The following is a 25,518-nucleotide window of genomic DNA, read 5'->3' as shown; positions in this document are numbered from 1 at the left end:
AACAACCTGAAATTTCCATCTGGCACAAGCTGAATAATTCAGGACTTGTGGAGAAAGAGGTTTTTTGTTATAAATCAGAGCACTGCTTTCCTAAAAGATATATAGCTCACAGTCTTTGAAATATAGAATGAAAATACCATGCAGGAAACTGTGGGCCAGTATTGTCATCACTCATGCAACGGATTGTTCATGCTTGCTGTTTGGATCAAATTTTGAAGTCCTTGCTGCTGCTTTCTGATTCTGCTCGTTCTCTCCCCTTCTCCGCTCTTTGCACTAAGGCAAAGAGGGTGCCTAAGTGGTACCCAAGGGTGTACGGATGCCCTTGAGGTTTTCACGGTGCCTTTGAAGCCTTTAAGACTGATGTGGTGAGGGGGTTACCTTCCCTTGGAAAGCTACATAGGACAGAGGGATGGAGTAGGGGGACACTTCATCTCTCAGCTCCATGTAATTTTCAAGACTCTGATTAATTCTTTGGAATCTGGCTTTCCCCCCAGATTCCCTCAAACAGTGAAATGTGTGCATTCATGTGTTCTCCCTTTCTGTGTCTTTGTGTGGGAATGGATGGGTGTGAACCAGGAGTGGAGAGAGAACTGAGCAGAAGTGGTGGCACCCATAGTAATCAAAACCAAAACGTGCCCACTGTCCTACAATGGCTGGGAACCCCCTGCACTAACGTTTCTCATGATGCTGGTCCTGGAATCTAGCTAGGAAGGTTGAAAACATTATAAAGGGTTCTTATGTTCATTTAAAGAGCAATGTACATGTATTATTATTATTATTAATTAAATTTCTATACCACCCTTCATCCGATGATGACAGGGCAGTTTACAATAATAACAAACACACACAAAAGTACATATAGTAACAGACAAAAGCAATACCCCCACCCCAGTTTAAAGGGCCACAGATTGTTTAATTAGTCAAAAGCCTGGGATAAGAGGAATGCTTTTTCCTGGCACCTAAAAATATGTAATGAAGGTGCCAGGCGAGCTTTCCTGGGGAGAGCATTACACAAGCTGGGAGCCACCACAGAAAAGGCCCATACTTGAGAGTTGCGTACCTCTGGACTTATTGTGGAGGAGACACATGAAGAAGGGCCTCAGATGATGATTGTAGAAGGGAGAGACAAAATCTCACTGCTGAATGCACATGAGATTTGGCTGAATACTAGGGTGCCAATTTGAATAAAATACTATGGGAGCCCAGGTAAGCCCCACCCTACGTAATCAATCACATGATGCAGTGCACACACACCATTTGAATGGGCATGCCCATCAACTTTTGGGGGGACCGGCTCCCTGAAATATTTTATTGTGGGGGCCAAAGCTCCCACAGCCCCTAGGAGTTGGCTCCTATGCTGAATACAGTTGCAAATGGGCTATGTTAACCCCAGTCCAGTAAACCATCACCTCTCCTGCTACAGAAGTCATACCTACTGCTTCTAGTTTCTTTAACCATTTGCTGGCAATGCTTCCTTGATCCACAACTGCTATTTGAATTAGGAAGGAAGCTTCCATTTGATTGCAATGAGAGCTTTGCTTTTGTTGCAAATAGTAGACATGGGTAAGGAAGCAATTCAGAATGGGACTGTAAAACTAATCTGGATGTTTTATTTTTATTTATTTTTTAAAAGCAGTTCATGCAATTGCCAACTGTAGGCACTGCGTTACTTCTAGTTCAAATTGACAAAATGACAAACTGGGGCGAAGGAGGTGAAATTTGTTTATTTAAATTTTTATATTCCACATTTTCATAAAAATACAGCATGGTAGTACACAACAGAAAAGGAGTAAGCTCAATAAAAACATCAATAAATACTACTGGGGGGCCGGGGCGGGCGGAGGCCCTATCATACCACAATGCATTTAAAGCAGTATAATACCACTTTAAACATTCATCCACAGAATCCTAGGAAGTAAGATGTTGAGAGTTATTAAGAGACCCTTATTCCCCCCCCCCATAGAGTTTCAACTTCCCTGGGAAGAGGGATTGATTGTTAAACTACTGTGATAATTGTAGGTTTGTGAGGGGAATTAGAGTCTCCTAACAAATCACAGAAACTTTAACAAACTACAGTTCTCTGGATTCATTGGGGGAGGGGGCCAATGGCTGCTTAAAGTGGTATGGAGCTATTTTAAATGAACAGTGCAGATGGGGCTAAAATTCACATTTCCAAGTCATAGAATCATAGAATTATAGAGTTGGAAGGGACCCCCAAGGGCTAAAGCATCCATGACAGTTGACCATCCAACCTCTGCTTAAAAACCTCCAAGGAAGGAGAGTCCACAACCTCATGAGGGAGTCCATTCCATGGTCAAACAGCTTGTATTGTCAGAAAGTTCCTCCTGACGTTTAGTCAGAACCCCCTTTCTTGTAACCTGAAGTCATTGGTTTGAGTCCCCACCACCACCACCATCTGAAAACCTCCCTGCCTTTAAGCAAAAAACCTTTGTCTTGATTTGCTAGCCTCCAACCCCATTACAAACTTGACTCTATACTTGCAAAAGCAAACCGTGCAGTCTAGACTCTGTCTATTTTGTTCATTGTGCATACAATGTAAAATGACTCCTACTATCGTCTCCTTAATATCGCCTCATTTCCAGTTACTGCTGAGGCTAGCTTTGGTTGTTCCACACAGATGTTAGTACCTAAAGGGGGGAAATAAATAAAAATCACTTTCCCCATCAGATAAGCATGTTTTACTGCTCTAGTAATTGTCTGAAAAGATAACAGGGGAATCAGTGGCACATTCCTCAATATGAAGTTTTTATGGAGACCTTGCCTGTTCAAATTAGCTTTTCATAGCAAAAAGAAAAAAAGGGGGGGGAAATATCTCCTGATAGGATGGAAGAGAGTTGGAATACACTATCCAGGGTTAATAAGGGTTCTCCCTGTCATTGTGGAATCAGACAGGTTAGGTTAGGACAAAATAAATCCTGACACCTTTATGAAGGGTCACAACGTAAGTCTTCTTAGTAGCCATTCAAACACATTCACCTTTTCTGTCTATGTCACTCATACTACCTGTGGAGGTTGGTGAAATGGAATTGCTGGCTGGTGCTGTGCTGCAATCAGAGGTGGAGGGGAATTTCCACCAATGGAAAACCAGAAGAAAGTGACCCCAAAGAAGGGAAGAATATTTATATAATTGTGTCACAAATTGGCAGGGATATGTATAGGAATGGAGACTGAACAAATGAAAAACTGGGAGAAACCAAAACAGACAGATTCTGCTGCTCCCTACTCTTAAATGGGCATTGTGGGGCCTTTGAAAAAGGTGACTCTTTGAAAAGGGGACCCTGTCCCTCACTAGCCATATTCTGGAGGCGCTATGGGCAGCAAGCATGGAAGCAGCAGTCAGAAGTCCACTCAGGCTGCTACCACCAGTAGGACTGGTCCTAATATTAGGCAGAGTGAGGCTCCTGCCTCAGGCAGCAAATGCTGGGATGGCAGATAACAGAGAGCAGCAGCAAGATTTTGGAGAACATTGTCGCAACATGATCTGGTCTGCATCCCCCAAGCCCGCCTACCTTCCTCTGATGCAATGGAAGACACTAGTACAGTGGTACCTCAGGTTACAGACGTTTCAGGTTACAGATGCTTCAGGTTACAGACTCCACTAACCCAGAAATGGTACCTCGGGTTAAGAACTTTGATTCAGGATGAGAACAGAAATCATGCAGCGGTGGCGCAGATGTAGCAGGAGGCCCCATTAGCTAAAGTGGTACCTCTTTAGCTAACTGTTCTTTAGGTTAAGAACAGTTTCAGGTTATGAACGGACCTCCAGAATGAACTAAGTCCCTAACCCGAGGTACAGCTGCCAGTCTGGTCAGATTTTGCATATGGAATGAGGAGGGTTGCCTTGAGCATAGTTTAACTATGTAAAGGCAGCATACAAATAAGCAGTGATGATGGTAGTGACATTGACATCTATTTACTCAGGCAACAAAATATCTTGGGCTGCCCATAACCACCAGCAGTCACTGATAGAGCTGATGATTTTTAAACTGTTTGATGGAAGAAACAGAGAAGAAGCTGCTGCTGTTGCCCTATTATGCTACTTCAATGTGGCTGTGAATTCCTGAATTGCAGGGGGTTGGACTAGATGCTCTTTGGGTACATTCTGATCCTACAAACCCTGAAACACTCCTATAAGTGGGGTGAGGGGGTAAACATTTTCTTGGATCATTGACTGGAGGAGGCAAGGCAGGCTATGTGACACATGTGCCCTCCAGCACCTTGCTTCTGCTCTTCCCCAACCCACACACCCGGTATCTGCCACATGAAGTGACTGCCTAATGGTAGGTTGCTGTTGCTGGTAGTGGCAAGAGGAGAGAATTTGGGGCTGTTCCTTCCATGCTGGTTGTGTATGTTACTCTGCTGCATGTGCAGATCAGGCCTCAGATTCAGGGGTGTTGAACCTCAGGCCTGGGGGATAAATGTGATCGGCTTGGCCTCTCTGCCTAGTTTCCAGAACTATCCCCAGACCATACCGCTCACTGGTCCTGGTTCACACCTGGAGTGTTTTCGCCTTGCTGGAATGTGTCCTTGAATGTTGATAATGCCTCTTTCCTGTCCAGATGGAGATAGGGACAGCAGAATCTACAAGTGTCCCTATTTTCCAGGGACGTCCCTAATTAGAGAAGCCAGTTTCTGATTTGATCATGTAATGTCCCACTTTTCCTTAGGATGTCTCTATTTTCATTGGAGAAATGTTGGAGGGTATGGAGTTATCCGACCCCTGAGCCCTCTGAAAGCAATCCTGTAGAGGGAAGTTCGTTAATGTTAAATGTTTTGTTATGTTTTTATACATGTTGGTTGGTGCCCAGAGTGGTTGGGGCAACCCAGTAAGATGTGTGGGGTTGTAAAATTATCATTATAGAATGGGACATCCCTATTTTCATTGGATAAATGTTCGAGGGTATGGGACAGGAAAATGAGATGTGTAGATTCTAGACTTCAGAACATTTCACTTCTGCCTCTGGCCTCATCCACCACTGAAATGTGACTTGGGGAAGTTGCCCAGAAAAGTTGCCCAGCTCTCATACTCAAAAAGGCTTTGTTGTTGTTGTTGTTGTTGTTGTTGTTGTTTTAAAAAAAGGTAAAGGACCCCTGATAGTTAAGTCCAGTCGCAGACAACTCTGGGGTTGTGGCGCTCATCTTGCTTTACAGGCTGAGGGAGCCGGAGTCATGTGGCCAGCATGACTAAGCCACTTCTGGCGAAACCAGAGCAGCACACGGAAACATGGTTTACCTTCCCGCCGGAGCGGTACCTATTTATCTACTTGCACTTTGATGTGCTTTCGAACTTCTAGGTTGGCAGGAGCTGGGATTGAGGAAGGGGAGTTCACAGGGATTCAAACCACTGACCTTCTGATCAGCAAGCCCAAGAGGCTCAGTGATTCAGACCACAGCGCCACCCCAATATATGCCTAGGATTGGGCTTCATTGGCTCTTTCCATTAGAGCTGAAAAGCCTTTGAATGTGGTTAGCTTTACCATATTTCATTGAATAGACCTGTCTAATTCACTGAAATAAAAAGGAAATGTCTGCATTCCTCCACTGTACCATAATTCTCAATTACATCTAAAGATAACGGAGACAGCTGGAGGCAAGGGGTAACCTATTGTAGAGCCGAGACTAGTTTAGTTTGTAAAAATGTTGCTCGTCTGTATTGCTTGATCTATGGGGAGTTTTTCCACCCCGCCAGCTTTGCCCACTATTTTCACAGTTATGGATTCGAAAACTTTTTTGGGGGGGAGGACCCCAAACAGATAACCCTGATTTTTTTTCTGATGTGCATTTTTTTTTAAAAAAATAATATTTACAAGAATGCTTTGGTAGAACTGCATTGTCACTGAAAAATTGTTACATCTGGTGAAAATTGGCATATTTGGACTGGAAATGACATAAAGAAATTGTCCTTGAACTTTCTGTCTTCAGAGACCCTTTTCCATATTGGCCCAGCTGGCAAGGAAACTCCTTGTGCGGCTGTCATGGTAAACACACCCCACTGCAGAGGATTCTGGTACTCTTTCTTTGACTCAAATGCAGAAACCCTGGAACAAGAATGTATTTTGCTTTTGATACATTTGCATTCAGATTTTGTTTTGAACTTGTATTATTTGTATTCACGTTTCTGTGTAAGCTGCCTTGGGTTCCTTTTATGGCTGAAATGCACCATATAAATAAACCGTAAAATCATATAACAATCCCCAGACCATTGGCTACAGCCAGTGACACAACCCTATTCTGCTATCTCCACATCATCTGTCAGAAGTGTAAGCTATTAAGCTAGAAGGGAACAGCGCTTGTTACTCAACTGTCTCCTTCCCTGGGGCAGTAATTTCATTTATGTTAGTGTTGCCTTGCTTGAGTTTAGTGACCTAGAACACACTGAACACTCCATACATTCAGGTGAAGATGAGGACCAATGGAGAAGATGTCTTTCAGGGAAGCTTGACAACCATTACTGATGTTTCCCTTGGGCTGTTCAGAAGAGCGCCCCCCCCATGAGTATAGGAAATATTTGGAGGTGATCTGCTCTGATTGCAAACACCTCTTGGTTTACCCCACCACACATGCATACACAATATTAGCAACTTGAGGATAATGTTGGCAAGGAATGCTAACACAGTATATGCCTAGGGACCACATTCCAACTTCCTGAGGAATGCACAAAAATCAGAATGTGAGAATTGTGGGCAAATAAAGATAATGACAGCAGGCATGGATATGATTTCTGCTCTTTCATCTAGTGAACATATAGGGGGCCCTTCTGAAAAGCACTCTTGAAAAACACCCCCAAGCTCCAGCTAATTCCAAGTTTCCTGACTCCTCCTCCTCCTCCCTCTTGTCCCCTAAGGCTAAGCCACCAACCCTGACTGAGTGACTGAATTTTAAAACTTATATGTAAATCAAGTACGGACAAAAGGTTGGTTGGAATCTACTAATAGATCTCTGAGTGGTTAGCGGTAGATCTGCAAGGGTTCTTGACTCCCAGAAGTTGAATAATAGTAGCCCTGTCTGAGCATTCAAAAGACATGATGATCATCACATGATTCTCATAATCATTTAGCAGTCAAGCCATCTCCCCAGGGAACTCTAAGAATTTTAGCTTGGGCTTTCCCATCAACTGTCAGTACCCTTAACAAACTTCAGTTGCCAGAATTCTTTGGGTGAAGCCATGACTGCTTAAAGTGGGATGATACTGCTTTAAGTGCATAGGAAAGATGGGGTCCAATGAGTTCAGACACAATTGCAGTACATAGACCAACACTAAAAGTTCTTTCTTATATTGCTGGAGTCTAAATGGCTGCCAAAAAGCTCACAATTGGTTAATCATGTTGATCAATTGATTAATGCTTTTATTGTTATTATTTTTTAAAATGTGAAGCTATTCTTCCACAGATGGGTACAGAATCCCCACATTAATGTGCTTGGTAAGCTGCCAGATGTCATATTGCTTGTGGTGCCATCACAAAAATAAATTATGTGTCATAATAACAGTGTGAACACTAGATATTCCATGGACGTCATATTGGGAACATCAAGGCTGATTGGGTTATAATTACATATTAAGTGAATTAGCCCAAGAACCTTCCCCCTTTTTTTCTAGAGGATACAGATATCTCAGAAACAAAGTACTTGCGATTTCAAGAGCCATTTTCTCTAATTGTTCAGCAACTAGGCAGACAGCCCTGCAGCACGGATACTATACTAATTATTGATACCACAACTAGCCTGGGAGACAAAGAAGCCCTGGTGGGTCTGTCGTTTGCATCCTTTTTAACACTGTTACCCCTCCATTGATGTCTCTGGAATTACTGCTGATCTTCACAGGGGAGCCAGAAAGAAAAGCAGCTACAAAGATTTGTTCATAGCCATTACTTTTCAAGTTACTTTCCTCCCCTGTTTCTTATCGTAAATAAATAGTATTGCATAAAAAATGTATCTCATTCTGCAAGCTTCCTTAATAATCATAATAATTATGATTGCATTTAGGTATAGCTAATGGCCAGCAATTATAATGCCCTGGGTCACACACAGCCCCCTGGGGAAATAACACCAGTTCCTTTTTGACTCGGGTAAAAACTGAGAGTAGAACAAGTGGCACCTATGGGAACAGGAATTAACAGCTTGATAGGGGTAAAATTCAGCGCCTTGACTTTATTTCCAGAGAGTCCTCCAGAAATTTTAGGTGCTGGCCCACATCTAATGTGGATATAGAAATCCACACCCTTGTATACACACATACACCATACATGTGGAATCCCTGGTGGCCCCACCCCTCTGTGCAACTATAAATGTCTTATTATTGCTCTGCCACCAGGGGTGGAAATCTTGATTGGCTGCCTCTTCTCAAGCACATTGTGCAGTTGTACATGCCCAGAATCCTTTCCTGCCTGTGCCACATGGCTGGACACCACAGAGGCATAATCAATGTGTGCACATGAGGCTAGCAGATGCCGTTTGGTGCACTGTCTTAATAACTGACCTATTGGTTAGCAAGAGTAGAGATACACCTGGTGGGCCCTTGCCTCAAATTATGCTTTGTGAAAGCTGCCAATTTATTAGTCATGGCATCTTTCTTGCACCTGGCTGATTCATCTTTGGAAACAAAGTAACTTGAATCAAGAATAGTTGGCTGTGTTGCAAGGCAACACATTACAAAGCCATTTTATCACCTCTTTCAGGTGACGTTTATCTCTTCCCTTTCTTGAAAAAGGTCCATCTTCGTCCCTTGTCATCTAGAGAGCTAGGGAGGGGGACCCAGATATGGCAAAAAGCTCTCTGAAAATTGACAGCTACTTGCTCATTTATTGCCATCTTTCATTGATACAGCATACTGAATTGTTGACATAATGCAAGAGAAGTCTTTTGTAAAACAATCTTCAGCCAGTGGCATGATGTATTTGGATGGCGTACAGTTTTTCCGTAATGCATGACTGTACATTTGATATGAGTGAGACCTTTCATCTTTTTCTTTTTGGTTGCATGACAAGACTCGGTTTATAGCTGAAATCAAAGCTGTGTTACTTAGCAAAGCAATTTCATTTCATTTTCATTTCATTTCATTTCATTATTTTTTTACCTGAAACACTGGGGTTTAAATTATAAGCTTTAGGATGACTCAGGAGATGTAATGCATGCATATAAACCACATAATTTTCTTAGTGTATTTTCACAATCAATATCACTGTGTGTTTAAAGTAGGCACCTTGGGTCAATCTTCTAAGTACTGAATGAGTAATATGATATTTTTTTTGGTGGGTGGGGAAAATCTGGGACACACAGCGCAATGCAAATAATAGCTTACATGAATATTTAAAGGATGTACAATAGGAAGCAATTGCCAAGTAGCAGGGCACACTAAAATTAATGGCCTGAGGTATTGATTTGGGCTGAGGAACTGCTTTGAGCCCAGGGAGGTGCATTTCCTTTGGGAGAATTTCCCAGAGGTCATATGCCAGTGACAGGCAGAGCCAGAGGAAAAAGTTCGTGGTGAAATTAATGAAAGTTTTACCTTTGTACAGTAGGCTGGTTTTTATACTGACTTGCCCCTCTCTGTCATCCATTAAAGCAAGCAAGAAGCATTAGCAGAGTTCAAGCACAGATTCTATCTAGGTAAGGTCACTCAAGGAAGGGGCGAAAAAGTGTTGGTGAGGGGTGTGACTGAGGAAAGGGTGTGGTCTGGGGAGAGTTCTGAGAGCCAGGTAGAGCGATCCCCCAACCCTGTGATAACCCTTTAAGGCAGCATAAAATAAAAGGTAATGATAGTCCCGAAGTCACCTAATAAGCTTTGCAGTTGAATGTGATCTCGAAGCACCTGCATCTCCCAGTTCCTGGTCTGAGATTCCTACTGTTGTGCCACACTGGTACAGGTTCATTTCAGAGGTTCCTTGCTAGGCCCTTGCAGTAAACAAAATTATTCTCTCCACTTCCCATAATCCATCTTAGACTGCTAAGAATGAATAAAGCTTGTGGTAACCAGGAGTGGTTCTTTTTGTATAAGAAGGACTGTGAGATTGGTTCAGTTATGGTGCTCAAAACAAATCCTTGTGCTGCAGAACTACTCAGAGGGATGATGTTCTTAATTTCAAGTCCTGTTCCTACTTCTTTGCATGTTTGGTGGGAATGATTTGTCCTAAGCAATGCTATTTTTCCTAGAAAAAGAGGTGCCAGAACTCACCATGAACTTCTCATCTGTTTTCTTAGAATGGCAATGTTGCCTACCTGAGAGGAGCCAGAGCTCAGCTCCTGTGAGCTGCAGTTGAAAAAAGCCCTGGGGACTCCTAAGAAATGAGTTAAACCTGGACGTGTCTTGAAGCTTATTAAATGCTTTGCAGTTTGGAGCAGGGGTGGGGATAGAAACGTTAAGTGTTGCCAGTGAAGAAAAGCTTCCAGGAGAGATAGCTATGGTGGAGTATTCCAGGGCTGGTCCTATCATGAGGCAGAGTAAGATAGCTGCCCCAGGTGGCAGATGCTGAGGTATGGGGAGAGGCCAGAGCTGTGAATGTCACATGGCCTGCCCTGCAACCCCTATGCTAAATCTACTGGTAAGTGTCTGAGTGATCTTGAGTAGGACAGCAAAGATTTTTGATTCCCAGTAATATAACGCAGGTGGCGCTGTGGGTTAAACCACAGAGCCTAGGGCTTGCCGATCAGAAGGTCGGCGGTTCGAATCCCAGCAATGGGGTGAGCTCCCGTTGCTCGGTCCCTGCTCCTGCCAACCTAGCAGTTCGAAAGAACGTCAAAGTGCAAGTAGATAAATAGGTACCACTCTGACGGGAAGGTAAACGGCGTTTCCGTGCGCTGCTCTGGTTCGCCAGAAGTGGCTTAGTCATGCTGGCCACATGACCCGGAAACTGTACACTGGCTCTCTCGGCCAATAAAGCAAGATGAGAGCCGCAACCCCAGAGCTGGTCATGACTGGACCTAATGGTCAGGGGTCCCTTTACCTTTACCTTTAATATAACAACGGAAACAACAAAATGAATTATAAAGTTAAGAAACAACAAATGGATTTGTACATGAAAGGGCTGTGAGTTCAGGTTGCTGCTCAGAACAAATTCCAGTGCTCTATAGCAGCTCAGAGGTACCATGTTCTTTCATCCTAAGTGCATGTATTTTGCACGTGGCCCAAGTTTGTGGATTTTAGGGTTCTAATGAAATATGAAGCAGACCGTGCAAGGCTAGTGTCTGCAGGGGAGCAACATTTCTACTTATAAAGTAGTCAGCGGTGGTTAGTTCTCCACCCTTAAGTGGTTGTTCTTAAAGCTCAGTTCATCTCACTTGCTAACTATGCTTTCCTCTGGATTAAGGTAGAATCCCCTCCATTGTCCCCACTGTTTTGCTGGAATTGCTGGAATTGTCCTGAAACAAATCCTCCTTCAGCTACTGTGAGCTTAGTAAGGTGCTTAAGGGGGAAAGAGGGGATTGAGCAGAAGTTATTTATACAAGAAGAAAGTATTCATTATAAGCAAGGAGAAGTGTCTGATGTTAAAAATAACTGTTCTTAATTATTCAGCTTATATGTTTTGGTTGCTAATAATGTGTAGACACTAAAATACAGATGGATCAACTTGGCAAGTAAATTAGAGAGGGGTTTTTTTGTTAGTAATGAGGCAATTAGTGATTCTCTATTTCTTTGAGGCCCCACCTGGAAATAAGACAGTTCCATATATCAAGGAGTAAACAGCGGGTGGTGCTGTGGTCTAAACCACAGAGCCTAGGACTTGCCGATCAGAAGGTTGGTGGTTCGAATCCCCACAACAGGGTGAGCTTCCATTGCTCAGTTCCAGCTCCTGCCAGCCTAACAATTCTAAAGCACAAAGTAAAGGGACCCCTGACCATTAGGTCCAGTCGTGGCCGACTCTGGGGTTGCGGCGCTCATCTCGCTTTATGGCCAAGGGAGCCGGCGTACAGCTTCTGGGTCATGCGGCCAGCATGACTAAGCCACTTCTGGCAAACCAGAGCAGTGCATGGAAATGCCGTTTACCTTCCTGCCGGAGCGGTACCTATTTATCTACCTGCACTTTGACGTGCTTTCAAACTGCTAGGTTGGCAAGAGCAGGGACCGAGCAACAGGAGCTCACCCCGTCGTGCGGTTTCGAACTGCCAACCTTCTGATCGGCAAGTCCTAGGCTCTGTGGTTTAACCGACAGCGCCACCCGTGTCCCGCCCAAAAGCACAAAGTACAAGTAGATAAATAGGTACCACTCCAGCGGGAAGTTAACATCATTTCTGTGCGCTGCTCTGGTTCACCAGAAGCGGTTTAGTCATGCTGGCCACATGACCCGGAAGCTGTCTGAGGGCAAATGCCGGCTCCCTCGGCCTGTAAAGCGAGATGAGCGCCACAACCCCAGAGTCGCCTGTGACTGGGGTCCCTTTACCTTTACCTTTTCACCATTGTTTATCCCCTAAACTTGCTGAATGACAAAAGAGAATGTTTAAGCATATGCAGAGGGCCAATCAGTCAACACTGAGCCACCAAAAATGTGTCCTGCCTTCAAGCAACCTACAATCATAGCAACATTGTTCTACCATTTAACAATGTTGTGTAAGTGAAAGGCTCATCAAGTAATTTCATTGGGGGCACTGCTAATGTAGCCTACACACAGACAGACAGTTTTTCCGGGTCATGCTAGATTGGCAGGAGCACACCTCGTCGCGGAGATTCGAACCACTGACCTTCCGATCAGCAAGTCCTAGGCTCAGTGGTTTAGACCACAGTGCTACCCGCATCCCTAAAAGAGGATGGTGAATATTGGCTCGAATGAAGCCAAGGGCATAAAAATTTCAAATGCATAGTTAGTAATGCAATTGTCATTATCCTCTGAAACTTTCAGGAAGTCACAGAAAGGCTCCTTTATAGCAATTAGTCTATCTTAACCAAATATTGTCTGCTATGGTTGGCAGCAGCTTGGTGGAAATAATACTAATACTAATAAAATAAAATAAAAATTGTATTTATACCCCACCCTCTCCAGCCAGAGCCGGGCTCAGGGCGGCTAACACCAGTAAAATTACAATAAAAACATAATAAGGAGAAACAGAAAACAAAACAAAACAAAAAACAAATTTAAAATACAGGTTAAGATTGTACCAATTACCTACTTCATGAGATCCCTTTAACTGGAAAAGCCAGCAACTGGATCCATACAAAGCAGAGTAAGGTATCAGTGAAGTAGAACTCCTCTCATTGGAGATGGCATGGCTTACATTAAAAATATATCATAAATTTTGGATTGGCACATTGACAAGTAGCTTCTGTTCTGAGATCCTACTCACAGCGTGAACTCCATGGCACAACATATGGTGGCAGAATTACCTTCATCCTACTCAACTGTAGGATATGCAGTACTTTATCCAGAGTCATGGAGACGATAGTGACGGGTAATAGATTATCTGGTGTATGCTAGCAGCATGGTAAATGTGGAAGGCTGCGTAGCTCACAGGCATCCCTGATCTTGTCTTTCCTTTTGCTTTGCTTTCTTTTCTTTTATCCTTCTTTCCTTCTGCTTTACAGCCAGTTCATCATCTAATCTTTCCATGGCTATATAATGTGTGTTAAAGTGTCATGAATTCTCCATGGCCTTCTGCCTGCAGGTGAGGCTGAGCTGTTACTGTCACTACCAAAGAATTCTTTACACACAGGCATCCCAGAAGCCCAGGGAATACAGTGATTTACTAGGCTACAGGGTGTAGCCACTTTCTCTCCAACACCTCCTACCCCCCACCCCAAGTTCACTAGCTATATCATGCACAACATATATGAGTAAAGCACGTGGGCAAATTCTCTCTAAGTAAGTCACAAGTGCCAAGAAAGACTTGGGAACCCCAAGTCTATTTTGTATCTTAAAGAAGGAAGTAATTATTAAGGGAAACAGATGGTATTGTAACACAGGGGAGGCTATGATACTGTGTTAGTTTTTTATGGAAACAGACAAATATGTGACTCATGACTATGGTAGCTCTTCTCTGCATTAGCAGCACAAGAGGTTAGCAATAATTTTGCTGCACAAAATTTGAATAGCTGCTATGGGGGCATCTCATCTAATGTTGTATAGGCCAGCCTAGCATCTGAATATTTAGTTTTTTTCATTTGCATTGAAAATTGTGTAGCTAGTGTGATTTTTTCAAACTTTGCACGTTGTTCAGTAATTACTATACTGTAAGTCTAACCCCCCCTGTTTTGCAATGGCCAATGGCTACAGTTAATAAAGGGTACTGATGCTATCACAAGGACGTGGGTGGCACTGTGGTATAAACCACTGAGCCTAGGGCTTGCCAATCAAAAGGTTGGTGGTTTGAATCCCTGCAATGGGGTGAGTTCCTGTTGCTCGGTCCCAGCTCCTGCCCACCTGGCAGTTCAAAAGCATACAGTGCAAGTAGATAAATAGGTACTGCTCCGGCGGGAAGGTAAATGGCGTTTCCGTGCACTGCTTTGGTTCGCCAGAAGCGGCTTAGTCATGCTGGCCACATGACCGGGAAGCTCTCTGCAAACAAATGCCGTCTTCCTCAGCCAGTAAAGCAAGATGAGCACTGCAACCCTAGAGTCGTCTGTGACTGGACTTAACGGTCAGGGGTCCCTTTGTCTTTTACTGATGCTATCAAACAATACACCTGAAAATAGGGATGAATACGCTTTTCTGATTTATTCCAATGATACTCCGATTACACATATCTACCTGCACAGAGAACCTGAGCACTACACCACTTTCTCCACTACGGAGATGGTAGCCCAGTCCCCAGTCCTCACCCATATAGCGATAGAACCTCCACCCCCAATATCATAAGGAGCAGATAGATTCGTTTTGCAGTCCTTTAGAGGGCCCATAGAAGCCTTGCACTTCCCAGAACAATATGAAAACTGAAATGCAACCACCATTTGAAATTTGTAGGTCTTTGAATTTTACAATGCAGTTCTCCTACCCAAAGTGTGTATGAAAGTTTTATATTAGAGGAATGTATGGAAATAAATGCATATATTGGTGAAATGACCAACATAAACACAATATATTTGACACAAAGTGCTTCTAGTAACTCTAGTGGCTCATACAAACAAAGCAATAGCCAGCTATCCTCAAAAGTAGGAAAAGGGTGGGTGGGTGAAATAAGGACAATTTTAACAGGATCTGGTTATGGGCGAAAGTGACTGTCCATGCTTAAGAGGAAAAATTGGGGTGTATGGGTATTGAGATATAATACTCAGACTCATAGAATCCCAGAGGGGGGGGGGATTACTTAACCATTCCATCCAGTAATGATGGCCCTCAACTTGGATGGCTTTAAAAGAGAAATGTATGGAGCATAAAGTTATCTTGAATGTTGGAGGCATAGAGAGAGAGAGAGAGGGTTCGCCTTGAAATACCAGTTGCTGAGAATCACAAATGGAGAGAGTGCTGCTGCACTGAGGTTTTGCTTGTGGACTTTGAAAGGGAATCTCATTGGCTACTCTGATAACAGAATGCAGGGCTCTTCTTATGCTCTTATCTAAAAGCATCCAAGTCTTCTTCAGTGTTCTTCTTCAACCAGACCTTTGGCTGATTAAACAATCTATGGCCTTTCAACTCTGTCCAGGGGTATATTTTTATTTTTATTTTTTGCTATTATGTTATGTATTTTGTCTGTTGCAAACTGCCCTATAGATAAATGATGGTGATGATGTCTGCAAAGCATTAAATAATCCTGAGAATGAAATAAATGATGACCACTTGGATGTGGGCCCATTGATGAATTCCAAGCACATCTGGGTCCTGAAGGTGGCATATCTGGGCAAAGACCTCACTGCCCAAATGACAGCAGCCTTGATTTCCACATAGCAGCCAAGGTAAGTGGCAGTGTTAGAAGAAACTTGTTTTGCACCCCACCCCACCATTTACAGGATAAGTTACTTTTCTGTGGAAACCTTAGAATCTTGGGACCTGCTTCGGAGGCTCTGAGAGCCTTCAATATATTCTCTGTTCTCTATTGTTTCCCAACAGCTTACCCAAGTCTGCAACCATCCTAAATAGCTCCATAGCTCTTTCTCCATCAAAGACAAAGACTTAGAAGTACTTCAAGAACCAGTGTTATTCCTTGAGCAGAATTCCAGCAGATGAGAAAGGCAACTATGACAATATTACCTGAATAATAATAATAATAATAATAATAATGTTATTATTTATACCCTGCCCATCTGGCTGGGTTTTCCCAGCCACTCCGGGTGGCTCCCAACAGAATATCAAAAACATGATAAAACATCAAACATTAAAAACTTCCCTAAACCTGCATCCACAGAGATACTGAGTTCTATGCATCCACAATGAATAGTAGCAGAAAGGAGTAACAGCTCTTCATACAATATGACCTCTTTCTTATTTTGCATGTATAATACTATGTGAGGCCCCCATCTAGTGTGAGCTGGGGTCAATATTAGACTTATGTTTGAGAAATAACAATTCAAATCCCAGTCCTGTTGTGATATCAGTCAGGTTTTTTTTGTTTTTGTTTTTGTACCCACCTTTTTGGGAGTATGTATATATTAGGAGTGGCTTACATAAAATGGCATGCAATTAAAATTGTGGCTACTTCTATCGGCTATGAAATATAGCATGGGTTGGAGCAGGGCATCCCTTAGGCCCACTATGGGTCCCTATTTAGACCACAAGACTCTTTTTTCCAAACCACACCCACCTGACACCATATGTTATAGCTGAATGGTCAATTGTCTGGCCCTGTTGTTCCTCCTTTCAGGACTAATATATTTTCCATCTTCAAGAACAAAACGAGGGGAGGAGTCAGGTATAGTAGCATATATAAATGCCACCCTTAATACTACAGTTGTAAATGGGATTGATAATAATAATAATAATAATAATAATAATAATAATAATAATAATAAAAAAACTATGTAGATCATCAAACGTAATTGACAAGCATTAGTTTCAAGAGGATGGACAAAAGGAACTACTTTATGCAACACATGATTAATTGATGGGAAGAGCTGCTTCAGGATGTTAGGAGGAACATTAGCATAAATGACTTCAGAAAAGGATCAGATCAGTGGCCATTACGTAAATCTTGTGCACAGAAAGGTCTGTCCATTGCACTGACTGTTATAGTTAACTAAGGGTAGGAATGCAATGTTCAGAAGCAGTACATACTGTATTACATGATTCTGGGGCCAAATAATAGGGAATGGGTCATACTCAGTAGCAGAGCATCTGCTTTGCATGCAGTATTTGGCAATACATGAAAAGTGCATTAAAATTGTCTTACAGGACAAAGTAGCTACCAAAACTAGGCCAAAATAAGACATATTATGTTATTACAGTCTACTGGTGACTCTGTGTCAGGGGCTTGGCAGAGGAGGAGGAGGAGGAGTGGTGGAGACCGCCTTCCCACCCTGACTCTTCCAGGGAGGAGGGAGACGGTATAGAGTTACAACAGTTTGCAAGAGGTCGCAGCTCAGAGGCAGATGAAGGGGAAGTAGTGGGAGAGGAGGAGCAGGCAGAGCTGGAGCAGCAGCTGGCTGACACGCTGTCATTAGGAAGCATTCCAGACCCATCTCCCAGAACCCGGCGAGCCTTAATAGTAGGAGAGCAAAGAGAGGAGGTGATGATGATGATGATTGAGGAAGGGGGAGAGACGGGGTGGAGATTCATTCAGGACAATGCCATTATCCAAGAGGCTGGGTTCTATGTGCTTTTTTTCTTTAATCCTCATGAATTTTTTAAAATGAATTTTAGTGCCAATTCTTGCTAATAAACACATTTTTGTACAACCTTTTGATGAATGTACACATTTTTGCTCTCTCTCTTCATATAATGTATTTTGTATTTTTTCACTTGTATAAACTTTCCCTAAAATAGGCTTCCCTCCACCACTCCCCTCCCCCCAAAAACCCATTGGCTAGGGAACTGCATCACGAAACATAGATAATGCAAATTTTGAAGGAAAGTTATATTTTGGTTCTCGCACTCTTTCAGAAAGTTTGAATCTGATAGATTTACCTTTAAATGCAAACGGAATTGATTATCTTCCCCAACACTAGTAGTTCCACATAATAACCAAGTTACTTGAACATGGGTTCCACTGAAATAAATGGGAAATCTATATTCCTAGCAAATATGCCTTTTGAGTATCAGATCCTGGGGTTAAATCAAAGGAAAATGCATTAACCTTCCATTTCTGAATTTTCAAGAAGCATCTGGCTGACCACCTCTGAATGCTAGACTAGATAATCCTTTGCTTTGATCCAGCTGGGCTAGGGATGGAATTTTCTGAAACTCCTGAAGTCAAGCTTATCCACACAGGATCCCCTGCCAATTCTTGTCTCACTTCTTAATCTCTACAAGAAGCAATACCCACTTTAAAAATATGATGAATTCTTTCAAATTACATGCACGATTATAAACATTATTATACACATACCATTATTTACATATGAAATGCATATACACTTCATGTTTCCTAAAGTAACTAGAGCATTTGCATATTCATATGAAAATGCATGAAACTGTATAAATTTAAGTATATTTAATATATATTTTTACAATTATCCTGCATAAGCATAGTACAACATGCACTTCACTCTTTTGTGGATAGTATACATATATGTATTTTTAGTATAAATTTGCACATATTTTGTTGGGTTCTGGCAAGAAGCAATCTACTACAGGCAATGCTTGAGTGGGTCAGAACCACCAAGCCCTGCTCGTAAATCTGTTTAAAATAGATTCCTGCTGCATCCCTAAGCTGGGCAGTTCTTTTGTTCTGTATGAAGCTACCAGTGTACAACTAATCTACAGAACATTGCCTTGTTTGATCTGCACATTTCTTTGGTTGAGTCATGAATATTTAAAGTTCTACTAAATATGTTTTTGTGTGTCTTTACAAGAAAGAACTGCAGAACACATTTAGCCAGCGCCACCCCTGCCAGCTGCATATTGCAACCAGTAGCAACTGGTTGGTAGCAGGGCACAACTGTTCTCTCAACTTCCAAACACAAAGTGTCACTGGCACTTACCAGAGGGAGCTTGTTGATGTGCAGGTGCATAGCAGCAAGAGTAGCAGATTGGCTGCACAAAGCTGCACCATACAATTATGAGCTCCCCGTGCTATGAGAAACCAGGAGAAAGCAATGCCCCACCTGTATCACCACACTGGCCACTACTTTCTGCAACTTCTGTCATCACTAGCTGTTGGCCATTCTTACAGAGCCAGATGGAAGTTGGAATCCATCAGCAATGGGAAAACATCACATTGGTTATCTCTGCTATAGAATGTCAGTGTGCTTATCATCATTAGTGATATAGGAGGAAAAATGCTAAGGTTTTGTGCTCTCCTGGTATATATTTTATGAGGGTTTCAGTTAAACACTGTAACTTCCTCTCCCTCCCTCTCCTTCTCTCTCTAGAGTTTTCTTCTTTTACAAGTATGACTGCATTAGTCATAAATATGTCTGCTGAAATCAAAGTGTAGGCACCTTCCTGTCTCTAGTTAAAGATGCATCTAAGGAAAACTAAATTGAGACAGGTTGCTTCCATGAAAAACCAAGATATCTGTAAGTATACTCTGTTGAGTCTTAAGAGTAATGCATTGAGAGTCCCCAAAGGGTTTATTATGGTCATGAATCAGCTGCCTATGCCTGAAAAATGCCTGATGATAATGATCATTTATCCATCAAAAAGCTTCTGTTCCTTCTTATTTTTGCCTAGTAGTAGGTCCCCCCCCCAGTAACTTGAATTATTTAAATAAAAGCAATAAACCCTGGACTTAACCTTTGGCTCTCCAGCTGTGCAGAATGTCCCATGCAGGCCTTTTCCTGCTGTGTCTCAGAAATGTTAAGACCAGAAGACAAGGCCTCTCCTATCATTTCTCTTGGAGACTTCATCAACTCTTACACCAATTTGCTTCATCAGGGAAATTTAACTCAGGGAAAGCAGAGATGTTGCTGGATTGTTGACTGACATGAAATTCAATGCAAACAATTGAAGCTTGCCTTATACTGAATTAATTCATTGATCCATATAGCACAGTATTATCTACTTTGTTTGGAACTGGCTCTCCGGGTTCTGAAGTTTGGTCTTTCCCAGAAAGTGCCTTCTTGGGGTCCTTTTAAACTGGTAATGTAATTGAATAGACTGCCTCAAGAGATGGTGAACCATTGGAGCTTTCCAGGGAAAAGTTGGATGGCCGTCTGTCAGGGATTCTTTGGCTGTGATCCCTGTATTGTAGGGGGTTGGGCTAGAGGACCCTGGGGCGTATGTTCCAACTCTGCAATTCTTTGATTAAACCTATGACTTTCTGCATGCAAAGTTTCTGCTCTACATAGATCAGTGAATATGTCAATTTCAGTTTCTCCATGTTTCTTCTTTATAGTCTTAAGTTCAATTCTCTGCATTTCCACCTCAATTTGCAATTTAAGTCCTTAAGAAAGTTCAGCAGCACTTTGGTGCAAATTTATCCTCCTACATACATTGCTGTGTGCAATTTTGCCTAATATACTCATTTTTTCCAAATCATATCTCCCCCAACACAATGCATTTTATGTACACTTTAATATATGCCTTTTTCTACACATCCCAGCATTGCAAAATCTGGAGAAGTGCAACTTTCAAAAAAATAAAATAAAAATGACAGCATTTCTGTTCATGTCTCATTTTAGAAAGTGTGCCTCCATCACCCTTAGTGCTCTGTCACTGAAGACTGGTGTCTCTGACAAGCCAAGATACCATAAATGAAGTCTGAACTAAAAACATCTCCCACCTTTTCAGCTTGGGATGGCACTTTCTAAACCTTTTAGCGGGGAATATGTGTTGTTTTGTTTTTGAAAGAGGGGTTACCTTACAGTTGAAGCAACAGAGTTTCTTCTATTCTTTTTGACACCCCATGTCTCTGTCACTGCTCAGGCAACCCGACAGCATTCCATCACCATGTTTGAAAAGATACCCCCAGGGAAACCACAGGGCAAGCCAAGGGAATGGGCCCTATCACTGCCTTCTACTGTCACCTACTGGTTGTCAATGAATAATGCCAGATCATTGCAGCAGTCTACTAGAGAGAAAGAGGGGGGAGGCAGGGAGGAAGAGCGATAATAACATAATGATACCTGAAATTATATCCAATATTTATATAGTGCTTTACCTCAGTGCTCAGAGAATTTCATCTATATTACTTTATGAATCCTTCTAACAACTCACTAAGCCTATTAGTATTCCCATATTACAAACCTTATTGCCCATATTGTGGGCATATTACAGGCCCATGGGGGCAGCTAACTGAGATTCTTTTATATGAGGGATGTGAGACCAGTGTGGAAAATGAGGGGGGGGGGTCAGGTGTTAAGGAGCACACATTAATAAGTCAGCATGTAGAGCAACCTTTACATTGTATGTGTTAGCTTGTGAAAAAGGGGGTGGGAAATGTCAGTAATGTGAGAGTGCACTGTTCTAGCCTCTGTTGTTAGAAAAAAATGAGTTATAAAACAGAATTGGTAGAGCCTCTGTTTTGAATGCAGAAAATCCCAGTTTCAATCCCATATAATTCCAGGCAGATTGGGGAAAGACCTCCTACCTGAAACTTTGGGGCAGTTGTCTGACTCAATATAAGCAAGGTTCCTGTATTCCTTTGGAATACTTGGTTGTTGTCTTTCAGACTTTAGGTCTCCACTGCTGTTAATGGACAAACTCTCTCTGAAAAATGTTATGTGGTGACAAGTGATGCAACCTGCTTTTGAACTGAGTGTTGAGGTTTCTTTTCCTTTTCTCTTCTTACTGAGCAGAATTGCAGAATACCCTCAGTCAAACAGGTGAGATATTACGGGTGTGGAATTTATTGCTTTTTTAACCTTGAGCCATGCAGTATGCAACTACACAACTTCTAACTGGGTGAGTCCTTAGCACAACATTTTGTAGTAATCTTCTGTGCTCATAAAATGGGAAAATCCCTTTGCCTTCAATTGTAGCCACTGGTTACCAAATGTTTTGCTGGAGCTTTTTATAAAATTTGCTCTTTAATCCAGTAGAGATGGTTGAGTGTTACAGCAGTAGTGCTGGGGGGCAAGTCCAAATCTAATCCAGTGGAATCCATTTACAGTAACAGTTTTTGTTTTCTGGTCCCTATCCCTGGTAAATCACAGCACCTACTCTGTCCTAATTTTTGCTTGTTGGCTATGCCCTGCTTAAAGTATATATCTACAGTGCAATCATATGTATGTTTACTCAGAAGTAAATCTCATTGGATTCAACAGGATTTACTCCTATGTAAGTATGCATAGGATTGCAACCTTAGTGCCAGAGGCTAAAATCCTTATTCTTCACAATTACCTATTCCACTCTCTCTAGTAAGGTCACCGATGACAAAAATTCATTAAGACATTTATATCCTACCTTTCCTGAAAAGGTGGCATATATTGTTTTCTCTCACCTATTTTATCCCCACAATAAGGGTATGCTAAGGTGAGAAACAGAATTGATGCTTTTGAAATACGGTGCTGGAGGAGACTCTTGAGAGTCCCATGGACTGCAAGAAGATCAAACCTATCCATTCTTAAGGAAATCAGCCCTGAGTTGTCACTGGAAGGACAGATCCTGAAGCTGAGTCTCCAATACTTTGGCCACCTCATGAGAAGAGAAGACTCCCTGGAAAAGACCCTGATGCTGGGAAAGATGGAGGGCACAAGGAGAAGGGGACGACAGAGGACGAGATGGTTGGATTGTGTTCTCGAAGCTACCAGCATGAGTTTGACCAAACTGCGGGAGGCAGTGGAAGACAGGAGTGCCTGGCGTGCTCTGGTCCATGGGGTAACGAAGAGTTGGACACGACTAAACAACTAAACAACAACAACAAGGTGAGAAACAGTGAGTGGTTGAAGGTGATTTGGTGGGCTCCATGGCTGGATGGGGATTTCAAGTCTGGTGTTCCAGGTCTTTGATGAGCACTCTAACCACTACACTACAATGGCTCTCACTGGGTCCTTGGAGACAACTTCTAGTGTTGGGCTCCAGAGACAAGAGGGGCTATAGCGATGATTTCATCAGCCACACTACCATTGGACCAAGCCCCCCTTTCTTCCTTTGTAAGCACACACATTGCATTAACCAAATGGCCTGAAATAGCATAGCAGTGAGTAGGGTGGGGTGCGGCAGGGTGGGGCTGCACTGCTTTCCTGACTCCTCATACTGAGAAGGGAAATGTGTGCTAGTGCAGCACCAGAGATAATTTGATGCTCCCACTGATGCAACTATGCCTAATTTCTTATGAGTACGAAATGGGGGAGAGAGAGAAAACCATCTATGCCACCTTGACCTCCTCATAGGAAAGGTGGGATATAAATGTAATAAAAAATAAAACACCCTTGTCCTAGATAGTTTTCAACATAGTTGTCCTTTTGAGAAAGACTGGAGGAGGAGTTGCACTCTCCCAGCCAGCACGGCCAGTAATCAGATGTGATGGGGGCTGAATTCAGGAAACATCTGGACTGAGCCACCACCACCACCACCACCCATTCCTGGTCCTCATGGATCAAGCAAGGGTCCAGTATCCATCATTCCATTTTCAACAATTATACAGTAGTTTCCAAGCAGGGCACTTGGGTTAAACCACAGAGCCTAGGGCTTGCCAATCAGAAGGTCGGCGGTTTGAATCCCTGCGATGGGATGAGCTCCCATTCCTTGGTCCCTGCTCCTGCCAACCTAGCAGCTCGAAAGCATGTCAAAGTGCAAGTAGATAAATAGGTACCGCTCTGGCGGGAAGGTAAACTGTGTTTCCGTGCGCTGCTCTGGTTCACCTGAAGCGGCTTAGTCATGCTGGCCACATGACCTGGAAGCTGTACGCCGGCTCCCTCGGCCAGTAAAGTGAGATGAGCGCCACAATCCCAGAGTCGGCCACGACTGGACCTAATGGTCAGGGGTCCCTTTACCATGAAGGTGGCAGACTCCAGTATTAGTTGCCTCCTCCATCCTGCATTTGGAGCTATACCTCCTTGTCCATCCATCATTTCCATTATTTCCCCTCTTTCTGCCTCTCTGGGGGTGTGAAAGAAATAAGCTGGTAGAGACACAGCCTTTGAAATGTTCTTTGTGCATTTCCTTTTCCTTTAAAATACATTTTACAACACAAATTTACTGCTAGAAATCAAGTCAATCAAGTGGGTATGGAAAACATTTTTCTCCAAGGGTTGTTCTGGGGGGAGAGGGCAAAAAATCCATATTGCTGTATATTGTTTCATTTAATAGTGGATCACAGAGAACAGGGAGCTAGGGGAAAGATAGAACAGCCCCATTCCAAGTCATGTTTAGTATAAAATTCTTTCGATTATTTATCCATTATCAGCTTTAATGCTGGCAAATTTGTTCCCCTTGGCGATTTTAACATTCACTAAATTAACATTAATGATGCTACACTCACTGCATTTCTATCACTGTTCGGATTCATTACATCCATAGTCGCATTGTCTGCTTGCTTTCTCTGTCTCAGAGATATACTGTAACAGTTTTCCAGTAAATTGAATACTTACCTAATCCCTCTCTGATCATTTTTATAGTAAACTGTGAAGTTTATTTCATGGTTGATGATGAGTTCTCGGGGGGGCGGGGGTAGAGGAGAAATTCATTAATTATTTATCTCCTGGAAACTATTTTAACAAGGATTTATCTGACAGCTCTATTTTTAATGCAAAGGTTTTTTAATTAAGTTGTTTTCAAAGAAAGTTAAAAGTGCAACCTCCGAAGACATCAAATCCCTTTTGCAAAAATAATAATAATGAAGAATAAAATAAGAATCCTTTCTGAGATATCATCTGTGACAAGCTTAGATGGACCTTGGCATTAGCATCATTTAAATATAAAAACTTGTGCCCTGCCTGCCAGCCGCCTTTCTTTCAAAGAATATTTAAAGTCAAGCAAGATGATTATGTATTACTCATTGTTGATTTCTTTTCAGAGAACACTCAGGGTTAATTAATCTGGAACAGAAACTGATACAGTTGATCAATGACATGTTGCTGAACACTCACACACAAACAACCAGCCTGGAGGGGCCTAGCATCTCAGCAAGCATTAATTGGGGCGGTTTTGCATATTACAGTGGTGTGCGGGGGCGGGTGGGGTGAGGAAGCATTAGAGAACTAACAGAACAGGGTTTGTTTGTTTTTTGTTATGTTCTACTATAATGCACGAAGAGAAAGAACACATGTTGAAAGTAGAGGTGCCATCTCTAGATACAAAAGCAGCATTCATATGCTACCTTGTCCCACTCCACCCTGTGCAAATTCTTTTGTGTGTTGTTGTTGTTTTTGCATTCCATGAGGAGCACAGTAAAAAGTAGGTGTGCTTCCTTCCCTTCCACTTGTTTGTAGCCCTTAAGACCAACTAGAATGATTGTGCAAGGCTGTTGTTGTTGCTGCTGCTGCTGCTGCTGCTGTTTCATTCATCAATTGTCTAAAGGCAAGAACCTCTGGTTTTGGTTCATCATCAAGTGAACTCAGTCTTCTTAACTTAAATTTTCATGTTGAACTGTGGTCTAAAC

This window comes from Podarcis liolepis (genome assembly GCF_965112155.1).
Source record: "Podarcis liolepis genome assembly, chromosome: Z".
Lineage (NCBI taxonomy): Eukaryota > Metazoa > Chordata > Lepidosauria > Squamata > Lacertidae > Podarcis > Podarcis liolepis.
The sequence above is the reverse complement of the archived record's forward strand: the minus strand, read 5'-3'. Positions refer to the sequence as shown.